The sequence below is a fragment of the Rhinolophus ferrumequinum genome, chromosome 22 (genome assembly GCF_004115265.2).
Source record: "Rhinolophus ferrumequinum isolate MPI-CBG mRhiFer1 chromosome 22, mRhiFer1_v1.p, whole genome shotgun sequence".
In the NCBI taxonomy this organism is placed as follows: Eukaryota; Metazoa; Chordata; class Mammalia; order Chiroptera; family Rhinolophidae; genus Rhinolophus; species Rhinolophus ferrumequinum.
In genome coordinates, this window is record NC_046305.1 from 16,100,836 (window position 1) to 16,116,271 (window position 15,436).

The 15,436-nt window shown below is 35.4% G+C and overlaps 1 protein-coding gene and 1 non-coding gene across 2 annotated transcripts in view; one reads left to right on the plus strand and one right to left on the minus strand.

The window, feature by feature from the left end:
• Nucleotides 1-15,436, minus strand: part of NIBAN1 (niban apoptosis regulator 1) — a 164,545-nt gene that overhangs the window by 146,563 nt on the left and 2,546 nt on the right. The window lies entirely within an intron of this gene.
• LOC117015497 (U6 spliceosomal RNA) lies at nt 4,691-4,793 on the plus strand. Its single transcript, XR_004421732.1, has one exon. It is a non-coding gene; the product is annotated as a U6 spliceosomal RNA (small nuclear RNA).

Here is a 15,436-nt window from a genome sequence, read left to right on the forward strand (position 1 = left end):
ATCTTCAACTATTTATATTAAAATCAGTTTTCAATTTGTTAAAGTTGTAAATCTTAAAACTTAAATCTTAAAAATAATTTTTTAAAAAAATTATTGTGGTAAAATATAATAAAAACATAAAAGTTACCATTTTAACCATTTTTAAATGTACAAAGTCATTAAGTACATTCATGATGTTGTGCAACCACGGCCACTATGCACTTCCAGAACTTTTTCATCATGTCAAACAGTATCTCTGTACCCATTAAGCAATATCTTCTGTCCCTCAGACCCCGTAACCTCCATTCTACTTCCTGATTCTATGAATTTGACTATTCTAGGAACCTCATATAAGTATTTGCCCTTTGTGTTTGGCTTATTTCTCTTAGCATAATAGTTTCAAGGTTCATCCATGTTCTATCATATATCACAATTTCATTCCTTTTTATGGCTAATATTCCAGCAGATGTATGTATCACATTTTGTTTATCCATCTGTTAATGGACATTTGGGTTGTTTCCACCTTTTGGCTATTGTGAATTATGTTTCTTTGAACATTGTTGTACAGTATCTGAATCCCTGCTTTCAATTCTTTGGAGGGTATATGCCTAGGAGTGGAATTGCTGATCACATGGTAATTCTATGTTCAACTTTTTGAGGAACCACCAAACTGTTTTCCCTAGGAGTTGTACCATTTTACATTTCCACCAGCAATGCATAAGGGTTCCAATTTCTCCACATTTCCACTACCACCTGATATTTCTCATTTTTTGAGAAATGCCATCCTAATGGGTTGAAGTGGTATCTCATTGTGTTTTTAATTTGCATTTCCCTGTAACTAGTGATGTTGAGTGTCTTTTCATGTGCTTGTTGGCTATGGGTGCATCTTCTTTGGAGAAATATCTATTCGAGTCCTTTCTACTCCTGAAACATCTTTACATTTTTTAATTGTTTTTTTGTTTGTTTGTTTTTGTTGAGTTGTAGGAATTCTTTTATAGTCTAAATATTAATCCCTTATCAGTATGTTGCAGATATTTTCTCCCATTCTGTATATTGTTTTTTCACTCTCTTGATAATGTCCTTTGATACAAAAAAGTTTAAAATTTTTGATGTTCATTTTATCTATTTTGTCTTTTGTTGCCTGTGCTTTTAGTGTCATATCCAAGAAATCATTGCCAAATCCAATGTTATGATTTCCCCTATGTCTTCTAAGAGTAAAACCTCATTCTTAAGTTCTACTTATTCTACAATAATTTAAAATATAAAAGATCAGTTTTACTTGTTATTAATAGTCAATTAATTCTAAGATTAAAAAGATTAAATTCCCCTAAAACATTTTAAACTATGTTTTTAAATTTTACATAATCTTCACATGCTTCAAATATCTGACAGAATAGACTTTGAAACCTAAAAAGCATAATTTATCTAAACACTTAAATAACCAACAGACACATGCAGATTGTCGCAATGATTGCAAAACATATCCTGAAACTAATAACAAAAATAGGAATTCTACATATTTGAGCAATATCATCATTTTCTGCACACTCCCAGGGTTGCAGAATCACTTATCCAACTAAAAGGCAGCAGATTTTACATCTTACTCAGCTTAAAATTTGGGGCTATGAGATTCTGAACCTGAGGGCAATTCCCGAGCCCTTTTTTAGAGTAATGGGCATTCTCCCGCCTACCAATTGTCTTGCAGCCTAATAAGTAGATAGAAAACACAGATCTGAGCTCAGAAAGGAAATTAGAAATACGTAGAGCTACAGATTGGAAATTCCTTGTCAAAACAGAGTTGAAGTTGCTAAAGATCCCAGTAGAGAGAGGATATGCCCTCAGACCCTTTTTCTTTTAAACAACCTTTAAAGAAACTTTTCTTTAAAGCAACTTTTTTTTTTTTTTTTTTTTTTACAACTTTAATTGCCTATTGTGACTTTATAAGAATCTCTTTTCTCCCTGTTTGGATTCTGTATTATTTTCTTGTGTTTCTTTTGGCCGCCTCCCTTTTATTGGCAAACTGCTTGAATTTAGAAAGCTTTAACCAGTATTGGCTGTCCTCTTTTTTGGAAACAGTTTCCTTGCTTTATGAGGCTAGTCTCCTGGATTTTCTTTCGTCTGTCTTCACTGCCCTTTTTGTTCCCTGATCCTTTAACTCTTTCTTCCTCCCAGCACGGCATAAAGGTGACCCGTCCTCAAGGTTCAGAGGCAGAGATTTCTAGTTCTCTCTACATTCTCTCTCCATTGGAATCTTCAGCAACTTCAACTTGAACTCTCAGCTTTTGACCAGGACTTTCCAATCTGTTTCTCTATTTCCAATTTCCTTTTTGAGCTCAGATCTGTGTTTTCTCTCTACTGCTAGAAATTTGCACTTAGATTTCTTGCCTTTAATTCACATTCAGCTGATCTAAAATAAATATGTCTATCCTTTCCACAAACTAACACCCCCTCTAACCTTCCCTTACTGGTACTAGCATTCTCCCAGGCCCTAGACTAGAAAAGTGGTGGCCTTAAAAAAGGAGAGAATTTGGGATTTTTAGGGGCAAGAGGATTAGTGGGGATGAAGAAACAAAATTAACATATCTAGAATAGAATTTTCAGAGGGTCTAAAACAAAATATCGGTGCTTATGGGTTGCATTTCCAATGTGTCCTGCTAAATTTGGTTGCTATGGATCAGAGTTGCCTCAAACAAAATTAGAGGTCTGTAACTGTATTTGTTGGGGAGGGGAAGAAGGAGCTTCCTGCTGGGCTAAAGCTTTTCCCACTAATTAATAAAACAGAGCTCGAGTTTTTCTTTTTAGAAGCATCCAAGCTAATCCACTGACTTCAGGGTCACAGCTCCCTGAACTGTGACTCTGAGGATTCTGTTGTACTCAAGCACCCTGGAGCTTTCTTTGATTCCTTTCTCTCCATCACTTCTTATATTCAGTCTGACACCAACTCAGATTTTCTTTCTCTCATATGTCTCCCAAGTGTGTATTGTTTTCCACTCCTTCAATCACCATGAGGTCCAGTTTCTTATTACCTCATTCCTGAAGTATTTTGGCTAATATCTGCTGATCTTTTTGCCAGTGGTCTTTCTCCCTCCAATGATCAAGTCTTGTGGTCAAAAGGACCATAAAGTAAGCTAGTCCAAAGTCCATCTAACTCTTGTATCACTTCTCCAGTGTCTCTTCCTGCTCCTCTAAGCTGGGATAATTAATCTATCTCAAGCACAGTGATGAAGTTGAGTACCATAATACTCCTTTTCTTCAAAACCTCCCATGGGTTTTCCAGAGTAAAATTTGAACCCCTGACCTCATATTTAAGTAAGGCTCATTAATATAACAGTGATTACTTCTTCAGCCTCATATCTCCTCAAAGCTTCTCCACCAGACACAGTAGACCACGTAACAGTTCCTCAAATACACTATTGTACAAGTGGCTTATCTGCCCACTTGGTTCTCTCTACCCTAGAATGTTCCATCCTCTGCTTACAAAATCCTCCTGATTCTTCAAGATCTCAGACTTAAATGCTCCTTATTTGAAATTGCCTCCCGTAGCATTTCATTTATATTATGCAGGAGAAATGCTATTTATATAACATTTCATTTATATTACGGAGGAGAATAGCTTTACTCATAGCTATGCATATGTTTATCTCCTTCAGAAAACTGTGAGCTCCTTGAGGATATATATTATGTGGTACTTTTGTTTGAATTCCTTATTCTCCCGACTTGATGCTTTTCAGACATTTTGGTTGGTCTTACAGGTAGCAACGTGTTTTTATCTAATTATTAATGAAGCATTCAGTCTCTAGCGCTGCATGAGCAGTATGGAAGCTGCAAAACTGAACTCTTGGCACAGATGATATATTGCGATCGACGACTGTGGTGATGACAATACAACTGCTTTCCTGGCACAGAACTGCAGTGGGGCAAACTGTAAGTTCTAGCGCCTGATGGTGGCAACACTTTCCTTATTAGATCTCCCTGTGAGACATGGTTTTGGTCATTCTTTCTAAGAGGTTAGCTTTGAGCCTAATGTTCTAACCATCCCAACTGCCTGCGAACTACCTCATACCCTTTAATAAAACTCCTTTCCTACTCAGGCAGTTTCTGTTGCTTACCACCAAGAACCCTGACTGATAGATTTTCCTTAATTTCCCATAGACCAACTAAGTCAGGATCATAATATTTAACAAGACTTTGCTGAAGGCTCAGGGATAATACAATGAAAGACAACACTAAAAGTAACCTGTCACAGAACACTAAAAGTAACCTGTCACAGGCTACTAGCTAATTGTTGCTCTCAGGGTCTACGAGCCCCTAGGGAAAATTCACAGGTCTCTGTACTGAGTTTCTGATATGGCTACATGTGCAGAAGCTGGCTTTACCCCTACCAGGGCCAATTATCCTAAGGCACACAATACTTTTAGGGACCCATGAAAATATTTTAATTTTTTTTAAATAGAATTTTTAACATATAATTATAATAAATATATGTAAATGATAATGAAATGTAATAATGAATCCAGTCTGGATTATACAGCACAGTCATAAAATGAACTATGTGTATATAGAAGAATAATGAAATAAAAAATAGACGCACACATACACAGTCAACTGAATATTTACAAAGGCGCTAAGTAAATTCAATGGGATAGGGAAGTCTCTTAAACAAATGGTGTTGGAATGACTGGAAAATGTACAGAAAAAAACAAAACCTTGAGTGCTTGCTTCAGCAGCACATATTCTAAAATTGGGATGATACAGAAAAGATTAGCATGGTCTTTGCACAAGTGTACACACCATACAAAGAATAGCAACTATGTGAGGCAATGCATATGTTAATTAGCTTGATTGTGTTAATATGTTTATTGTGTACATGTATATCAAATTCTTTAATTAGAACAATCTAAATAAATAATGGGCAAAAACCTGAAGAGACACCTTACCCAAGAAGATATACAGATGGCAAATAAGCATATGAAAAGATGATTAATATCATATGTCATTAAGCAATTACAAATTAAAACAATAATGAGATATCATTATTCACCTATTAGAATGGCAAAATCCAAACCACACACAACAAATGCTGGTGAGGACATGGAGCTACAGAAACTCTCATTCATCACTGGTGGGCATGCAAAATGGTACAGTCACTTTGGAAGACAGTTTGGCAGTTTCTTACAAAACTAAACATATTCTACCATATGATCCAGCATTTGTGCTCCTTGATATTTACCCAAATGAGTTGAAAGATTATATCCACACAAAAACCTGCACATGGATGTTTACAGCACCTTTGTTCGTAACTGCCAAAACTTGGAAGCAACCAAGACGTCCTTCAGTAGGTGAATGGATAAACTGTGGTCCATCCACACAATGAAATATTATTCAGCATTAAAAAGAAATGAGCAATCAAGCCATGAAAAGACATGGAGGAACCTTAAATGCATATTACTAGGTAAAAGAAGCCCATCTGCAAAGGCTACATATTATATGATTCCAACTATATGACATTCTGGAAAAGGCAACACTACAGAGACAGTAGATCACTGGTTGTTCGGGGTTAGGGGGAGGGATGAATAGGCAAAGCACAAAGGCATTTTTAGGGCATTGAAACTGCTCTGTATGATACTGTAACGGTGGATCCATGTCATTTTACATTTGTCCAACCCACTGAACGTATAACACCTAGAGTGAACCCTAACGTAAACTATGGATTTTGGGGGATGATGGTGTGTCAGTTGGTAATGATGCATTCATTGATTATAGCAAATGTACTACTCTGGTGCAGGATGTTGATAGTGGGGCAGGCTGTCGGTACGCAGAGGTGGTGGGTATATTCTTTATCTCTTCTGATCAATTTTTTTGTTAACCTAAAACTGCTCTTTAAAAAAAAAGTCTATTTAAAAATGCAAATCATAAACTGAGAGAAAATATTCTTAATACATATATCTTACAAATAACTTACATCATAATAAATAAAGGACTCTTACAAATCAAAAACAAAAGGGTGAAAAACCAATTAAAAAATAAGCAAAAGACTTGAACAGACATTTCACACAAGTAGACATACAAGTAGCCAATGAGCACATGAAAAGATACTTAACATCATTAGTCTTCAGGGAAATATTAATTAAAACCACATTGAAATTCCATTTCACACCCACTAAAATGGCTAAAACCAAAAAAGACTGACAACATCAATTGTTGCCAAGTGTGTTGTACAAGTGGAACTGTCATACACTGCTGGTGGGTGTATAAAATGATACAGCCTCTTTGCACAACTGTTTGGGAACTTGTTATAAAATTATACACCTACCTAATGACTGAGCAATTTCACTCCTAGGTATCCATCCAAGAGAATGAAAATATACATCCACAAAAATTTAACCAAGAATATTGATAGCACCTTTATTTCTAACAACCAAAAACTGGAAACAAATACAAATGTCCATCAACAGGAGTATGGATTTTTAAAAAATGTTACATATTTATACAAAGGAGTGTTACTCAGTAATAAAATGGAATGAACTAATTCAACAATATGGATGAATCTCTAAAACATTGCACAGAGTAAACAAATCAGACAGAAAAGAATACTTATTGTATAATTCCATTGTGTAATTCAAGAGCAGACAAACTCACCCATGGTGCGTTTAGAACACAATTGCCTCTTTGAGAAGGGAGATTGACTGAAAGAGGACATGAAGGAACTTTCTAGGGGTGATGGAAGTATCTTATATCTTGATTGAGGTGTTGGTTACATGAGTATAGACACTTGTTCAAACTCATCCAATTATACATGTAATAGATACTGTATTTCACTGCGTATAAATTTACATCCATAAGAAGAAATGTAACCATACAATTACCTTAAGCTGGTTAAGCAAGATACGAATACATCACTTACGAATCTTTTTCACTTTCTTTCCCCCTGATGCCTAAAAGAGTGTTCATAGCACAGTGAGAGCTCAATACATGTAGGAATTAAACAAATGAACAAATTGTTTTGGCAGTTAATTCCTACGGTAAATTCAGTTAATTTCCTACTGAAAATTCCTTACAGAGAGAGGGAACTTCCTTCTGTGCTTTTCTTAGGTTATCGATGATTGCTCTAGCTTTAAGCAAATTAACTCTATTTGGCAGTCAATCTACATGTATGTGTACACATGTGTGCATCTCCATGGTATGCTCAATTGTTTTGGGTTGTTCTCCTGTGATAGAAACTGTCGAAATTGACTAATTATTTTTAAAATATTTGTCTTATCACATAAATGTGTAGTAAAAATAAACTGAAAAGTAAATCACAAGTACTTTCGAGAAAGACACCTTTGCTCAATTAATGATTTTCAAGACAATTTCCCCTCAAAAATAGAATGCCTGCAAAGTTATTCCATATTGTGTATATTTTCTGTTCCAAGATGATTTCCAATCTAAAGCATTATGATGAGAAATGTTTTCTCCATTAATAATTTCAAAGTTTTGAAAGAAAGATTATATAACTATAGATTGATAATTCATGTTAGGCTAATGTGCAAAAATAATGTGTTTTTCTTAGATGTACATCCTTAAAAGGAAATTACTTTCAATACTTAAATGTGACTTGAAAGAATAGAATTGTTTAAAGCTTCAGTGAAAAAAGGCAGATGGCAAACAAAGATGTGTTATTGAATTCTAGCTATTAAAATGTGATATCTAAATTTCAGAGAGAATGAGCAAATGGGGATGTGTAAATGTTAATATTTACATATCAGAGCTATATTTTTCAAGAACGTTTTGCTTTAGATTTAGTAAAAGTTGCTCAGAAAATCTTACATCTTTCTCAAAGTGAAAACAATTGCATTTCAAAAGTCAGAAGTTTCAACAACTTCCAGGTTAGGAAGTAAAGTCCCGGTTAATTTGAAAAGATGATCAGAGACCTTTTACTCTAGTGTATCACTAACATAAAAGGAAACTTCTGAACCACCTACAAGTTCTCATTCTCTACTTTCAAGCCGAGGTCACATTCCTCTCCCCTGTCCGTCATGGGATGGCCTCGTGCATTAAGCATACATCTGGTTTGAATTCCCGCCATGTGTGATAAATCAATGCATAACAGATAATAAGTTTGGAAGATATATTCCTATTGGTTGTGACTTGTAGTCTCTGAGCCTTTGCAAGTCTGATGATTTTTCCATCTCAGCTTGTCCATGGTATAGTAATAAGAGAAGCCCCAAACACAGAATATACTTTAGAACTAAGAGCTTATCTCCAAAGGCATCAGCAGGAAACTTGAACTAATATCTCTGATACTGCTGTGTCTTTATGAGCTTTGAAAACTGAACCCACCATTTCACAGCTTCTTATACTATGGTCCTTTTTGTACAATTATGTTTAGTAATTGGGGATTGTTACTAAAGTATAATGGATATTCAGTATTTGGATTATTCATACACTGATTCTTTTGTTTTAGTACAAATATGCAAAAAGCCGAGCACTATTTTGATTAGTTGAAACAGAGCCACCAATTATGGGAAGGCAATTTAGAATAGTGGTTACAGATATGGATTTGCCCACCGTATTACTTGAGGTGACTTTGACATGCTTTAAACCTCTATTTTCTAATCAAATAAAATGGAAAGAATGATGGTGACTTCCTCCTTGATTGTTGTACAGATGAAATGAGATGATGCTTATAAAATACTTAGCACATACCTGAGCTTGTGTGGTTGTTGGCTATTAGTACAGTTGTGAATTTACTTACGACTCTTCTAATTTCCAGAATTAACGCTAATACTGCCAAGACTGGAGCCCTCTGAGTGATGCTGTTCCACAGTGTGTAATGAACAATGGTTCTCAAGGGAGAGTTACTGCTACTGCCTTGCTCTTATCCACCTCACCACACTTGGTGTTTGTCTGTCTCTCCTACTAGATTCTGGGTTCTTTGAAGAGAGAACCTATGTCTTATGTCTCTTAATTACTGAGTCTGGTGAATTGTAGACTCTTGCTAAGGGAATGTGGAAATGAACATGTAGGCAAATACACTTGAAACATCAACTTTAAATTTGTGTTATGTGGTTTTCAGTAATTTTCTAAAGAATAATTTCTTTTAACTGGGTCTCATAAAGCGATATAGGTATTATACATACAAATAAAGGAACACTTAACAATTATATATTGTTCTTTGTTTATATTTCAAAGAGGAGGTCCAGTTCAGGCATTTTATAGTTGAGATACCTATTAGACATCCAAGTGGAGAGGCTGATTAGGAAGTCGAACAGAAGTTTGGAAAGGTCCTGAAGTTTCCAGAAACTTAGAGAAGTCCGTAAGTTTGGAGAAAATTGGGAGTTGTCAACATGTGGGTAGAACTTAGAGCCATGTGACTGATTAAGGTTATAAATGATAAATTATACCTTAATTTATAATTTAGCTTATAAGTTAAAAAAAAAAAAAACAGGTGCTAAGATTAAACCCTGGGACATTCCAAACTTAGAGTTTGGGGTAATGATGAGAAGCCACAAAAGAGACTGAGCTGGAGAAGGTCAAAGAGTCAGAGAAATTCGGAGGACCAAGAAAAAGCCAGTCATCTATGTTCAGCTCTCATTGTCCCTGGCTCTTTTCATCTCATATCTCAGGAACTTTCCCAATTTCGGTGCACTATGTGGAAAATCTAGTTTTCCTAACTGACCTTCTGCTTCTCACGACCCTCACTCAGTAATTCTCTGTGTTGCATATGTCTTCAGATTTGGCCCACCTAAAACTTGAGGAGTTAGAGTCAAGGTCAGGGTGTTCCTATGCCAGCCTCTCTCACATCAGCCATGTAGTACCATGCCCTTATTCCTCACCTTACTTGTCATCCTCTCCATTAGAGGAGAAGGACAGATAGCTACTCTTGGTGTTCTTGGCTTCAGACCCTCTGATTCAACTTTCACCCCCTTACACTTATCCTGAGGCCCTGTTTTTCTGGACTTCCTCCCTGCTTGTGGATTTTATTCTTGCTCCAGCTCTGGGCATTTGGCTACTTTGGATAAACAACCTGTCCTTTTCAGCCTGTCCCTGAGTCCGTCTACTTCCTCACAACCCCATATCCACTCTACCCCATATGATGTGGCTAGTGCCCTTGCTGTGACCCCTTGGGTCATTTGAGCCATATTTGGAGGGAGGTGAAGTCTCCTGAACCCAGCCAAATATATTACCCAAACTTTTTATCATATAGTCATCTCAAAGAGGAATAGAGTTGTATGAGATAGAAAATGCAAACATTTGATTCTCAACCTACAATCGGTACTTGCTTCTAGCAATCACACACTAAATCAGTAGGAATTTCTTGAGGGAGTACTAAGGAGTCTAATTAGCAAATAACACCTGATATTTCCCCTACAGACTATGAGATATAAATTAGTAGGAGGAGATAGAATCCTAAGATAATTATATAGGTCCTAGGACTCTTTTAAAGGGTTATTTGGGGGATCTATAATCATTGGTCGGTTCCTGTTTAGCCTACATTCTTAATAAGTAGGGTTAGAAATGTTTAGGGGAATGGCAATTGAGGTCTAGCGATAAGCCATTTGAATCCCTGATTTTCAAGGTCACTATGCAACTAGATCTCTAGAAACAAAGTCAAGGATTCCCAAGTTCTAGTTTTTCTGTTTGTTTTGGCTGATGATGCCTGATCTAGGACAGATGTTTTCTTTACCCCTGCCCTTAACTTAATGATAGGTAGATATGTGCTGAAATTTTCACTCATTTTTATTAGATAAGTTTACTTTTTATATGTAATTGTATCTTTACAGCTTTTATAATAAAACACATTTTATTCCATTGTGAAACATTAAGAAATAATTTAGGACTAAAGGTCCTCAAAAATCCTCCTTTCCTTAAATAGAATCCCGCTTGATAGTTTGGTGGTTACTCTTTTGAATATTTTTATATTACAAAAATGGGATATATGGTACATATTGCTGAGAAACTTGATTCTTTATTTGATATCTCTAATATCTTTCTACATCAGTACTTGTAGCTCTCATTATTTTTAACAGCTATATGATGCAGTACTGTATGAAATACCAAAATTTATTTAGCTAAAATTGTGGGTTATAGTCAATTTTTCACAAACACAAGCAATGTAAAAAATAACATCCATGTATATTTTTCTTCGCATACTTGTGTGATTACTTCTGTAGGATACAGTCCTGGAATTGGATTTCATAGGCTAAAAGAAACACACACTTAGAATTTTGAGAGATAAGTACCAAATTTCCCTGTTAAGAGGTTGTGTCATTTTTCACACGTATCAATAATGTATGTGATATCTGTGTTCACAAATAGCGACCAACAATGAGTATTATGATTGTGTGAACATGGTAGGTAGAAAACTACCTTTTCAAATTTGCATTGCCTAAATGTTCTTGTATGACTAACTTAGATATTTTGTCAAATATATAAGTATTTTTAATGACTATGTTTTAAAATTTGCAATTATTATCATTATTTAAATTTAAAAGGATACCAAATGTATCTTAGGAACAAGGCATATAGCATATATGTACTATATATATATATGTTATATATATATAGTACATATACATTACATTGAGTCAAGTGCTAGGACCCACATAAAGATGAATAATGACTGGTATTGAAAGATGAATAATGACGTGGTGAACTCATGCTACTTTCATTTTGGTGGAGTGGAGGGCGGTACTTGCACACTACTAATCTAAACAAATGAATAGGAGAGAAAGATGCTAAACGTGGTGAGAACTAGTCAAATTTCAAGTTCCAGTTGGAATATTAGATTAATGTATATCATTTAAACTTTTACTCTCAGTATAAAATGTTAGTGTGTTTTGACAGAATTCTTTAAAAATCAACATCCAAGTACAGTTCTTCTTGGAAGTCCATCAATAACACTCTCCTGTTGGTCATTATATTTCTTTGGATAGCTACAACAATATCACATGACTTTCCTAACACGTGGCTTCTCCTGACTGAAGATCTTTCTGGAGTATTCAATACCAAAGCGAGCAACCTCATTGCTTCTTTGTTCTTGTCCACTAAAGAGCTCTGTATTTGCTGTGTTTGTTGATAGAGATGGTTCTTTTTCTGTACCATGAATGACATGGCATCTATGAGTTATGTTTGTGACGTCTTTTTGTAATCCAGTTTGTTTTAACTATGTGTCAAGCCTCAAGCTAAAGGCTGGGGTGAAAATATGGCCACACTTAGTTAAAGAGCTAAGTCAGGAAATGAATAGATTGGCAAAGAGCTGAAAACTGGATCATGTGGAAGAAGGTATGGCTGTGTTGAGTTCAGGCTCATAGTTGTCTTTCAAATTTTAGGAAAAGGTCAAACCTGGGCAACTAATGTGATGAAGTCCAAGAGTGAAGACAGGAGGCTAAGGATGTGTAAATGTGAAGAAGTCAAGGAATTGGAAATCTACTAACTATGAACACTGATACTGTTCCAGAGCTAATTAAGAACTAATTAAATCAGAATAGGATTGAGAGTTGGAGAGGGACACAACAAGGTGAGTTAGGCCACCCACTTGTCCCTAACAGGGTATGATGACAAGAAGGTTCATTTGTAGCTACCTTTATCCTATCTTGCTCCATATGTGGCAGGCTTTATAATTCTTAAGGAAGCAGAGTCCATTCTGATCTTATAAGCATGATCAATGAAACATGTTTATTTAAAAAAATGATAAAACAACAATTTCTTACAGACAGACTAAAATCCATAGAAAATATCTCTTCCTGGATGTAACACGTCAAACTTGTTTTCTAGGTTGACCAGAATGGTTTTCAGATTTACCTAAATTATAACCTACTTTGGTATGTTATTCAATGTATATTTAAATAGTTTGCTTTTGTGGAGTATAAAATGCTAATGAGTCAGCAGATGAATACTTTAGAAGTTTCTGGATCTTGATGTAGTCTAAAATAAAAGAAAACTTTCTTTGTATGGGTAGGATTTGGCAGTTCTTTTAAATTCTTTACTAAAAAAACATTTCCAAGAAATGTGTTAGATAAGTGATATCTTTACACTTTACTTTCTCACCCCACAAAAACCATTCTAGCACCACACTTGTTTTAAGGGGGAAGAATTTAAATGTCCACAAAGACAGTTTAAGTGAGCTGTAACTCGCTGTAAATGTTTTGCACTCTTCATCTGTATACTTCCCAAAGGATCATTCAGCCTTCTTTCCCAGGGAAGTTTCCATTTCAGTTCTGAGTTTTGATCTTAATTATCTATTCCTTGTTCGTTTTTAGGATGATGTTCCTAGCTCAATGCCAAGGCACAAATCTCATCTCTTGCAGTAAACATTTGAAAGGAAAAAACCTACAAAGTTTGTGTGAATCGAATAAATTTTCTTTATATTAGAAAACTAAAGCCATGAATTATTCAACCACACTTTATTTTATATTTGAAGTTTGATATCACAACAGTATCTCCCGTTAACGCACTCCATTATTACTGCAAAGAAACAGTTGGCTAGTTGTGCTGAATCAGAATGAAAACTTTTATTCATTTTTGACATTTCAAACACATGCTACTTCATTATTTTAATAAAGTGCGCTAACAGATGTTAGGCAGAATGTGGCCACATCTGGGACATATAAAATACCATTCCAAGTCTCCATAGGAGGGAAATAGCAATATTGTTTAGTTCTCTCCAAAAGTCTAACTAGCCCATCTCATTTAATCTGTTTAACTCCTTTAAGTTGAACACTTAAAAGTAGTACCAGTTATTTGGGTTGTCTCGGGAATATAAAAAGGAATAATGAACTAAAACATCAGAGGAAAAGTCACAAAAAGAAACACACTATGCTGAAACAAATGAACTTCACTAAAGCTTGTGGCTAGAGCTATATATATATATATTTTTAGCAGAGGAGGTTGTAAATCTTGAGTTGCCTGCTTCCTGAAGCCACATTGTATTCTAATTCCCTTTTGGGCTTTTCTACAACATCCCTACTGAACTTGACCTTTTCAAAGAAAGCACAACACATCTCAAAGATACTAACTAAAAGTTTTGGTAGAAGATACATTTTGACAATAATATATCTATGTCTATATCTATATATCTATATCTATATCTATATCTATACATATATAGATAGATGGTGATTAAATCCCATATTCCAGTGTTCTAACCTAACTTTTTGTTTTCATTTTTTTTAACTTTTATTTATTTGTGTTTTTCCAGGACCCATCAGCTCCAAGTCAAATAGTTGTTTGAATCTAGTTGTGGAGGGTGCAGCTCCCAATGTCCCATGTGGAGATCGAACCAGCAACCTTGTTAAGAGCACCACGCTCTAACCAACTGAGCTAACTGGCCGCCCGTTTTGTTTCTTAAAGCAAGTTTTCTAAGAAAACAAAAACAAAACCTGCTGGTTTTCTGTCAATGGATCAGGTTCATAGTATACTGTTATGTTCAGCATCGCCTCTAGCTTCTTGAAAATAAACCACACTAAAGACTGGAATAAATACTAGTGCTGAGAGGAAGCTCTGGAGATATTTGTGTCATAAACTGCTTACCAAATAGAAAGAAGAAAAAAAATGCTGGAATTGTGTATGCAGCACGGAGCCAGAAGGCACATGTGGTTTAATGAAAAGTATCCTGGACTTGGAGTCAGATGACCTAGATTTGAGCCTCAGCCAGTTTGAGCTTCATGTGACAGAAGACACATTTCCCTTGTCTATAAAGTAGGAATAATACCTTTGAGGATTGTTCTGAAGATTCGGTGAAATAATGGACATAAAAGTGCTCTGTAAACTGTGATACATACCTAGCCTATCTATTGGTGGCCTGCAATCTGCATCTCAGATGAGCAGGTAACAAGTAGATATTTGGAGCACAGCTGAAAAGAAATCCATATGGTGGAGATAGAATAGGTAGGTGTGAATTTCCATTTAAGACAGAGTGCCTAAATAGAGAAAGTCTCTGGAGGGACTAAATACAACCTTGATAGAAATGTCTGCTCTTACGTGGTAAAAGTGAGGCAAACCAAGCTGATATATACTATTCTATTTTATATACACACTGGGATCAAAGATTCCCAGTCTTTCATTCTCTATTTCTTGAGCATCTACTATATGTGCCAAACACTGTGCTAGTCTCTATCTAGGTCTACACCAATGGGCAAGATTTCTGCTTTCAAGAAACTATTACATAAATTACATTGGTGTTTTTATTCCAAGCATTGGGTAAAGTGTAGGCACATAATAAATGCTCAACCAAAGTTGGTTAAGCTGAACTATAATCTTTCATTTTGCAGCATTACTATAGCAAAAAGTCAGTAGAGGTGATTTTGTGATCAGAGATGCCTGCCCACTTCACTGTGTGATTAACAGAGTACTACTTCTGAAGTTTTGAGGGAAAAGAATCTTTTTAACTAGAGTTCATCTAATCACCCACCTGTAATACAATACTTGTATTATGTAGTGTTAATGTGATGGTTTTTTTACTTAAAATACGATT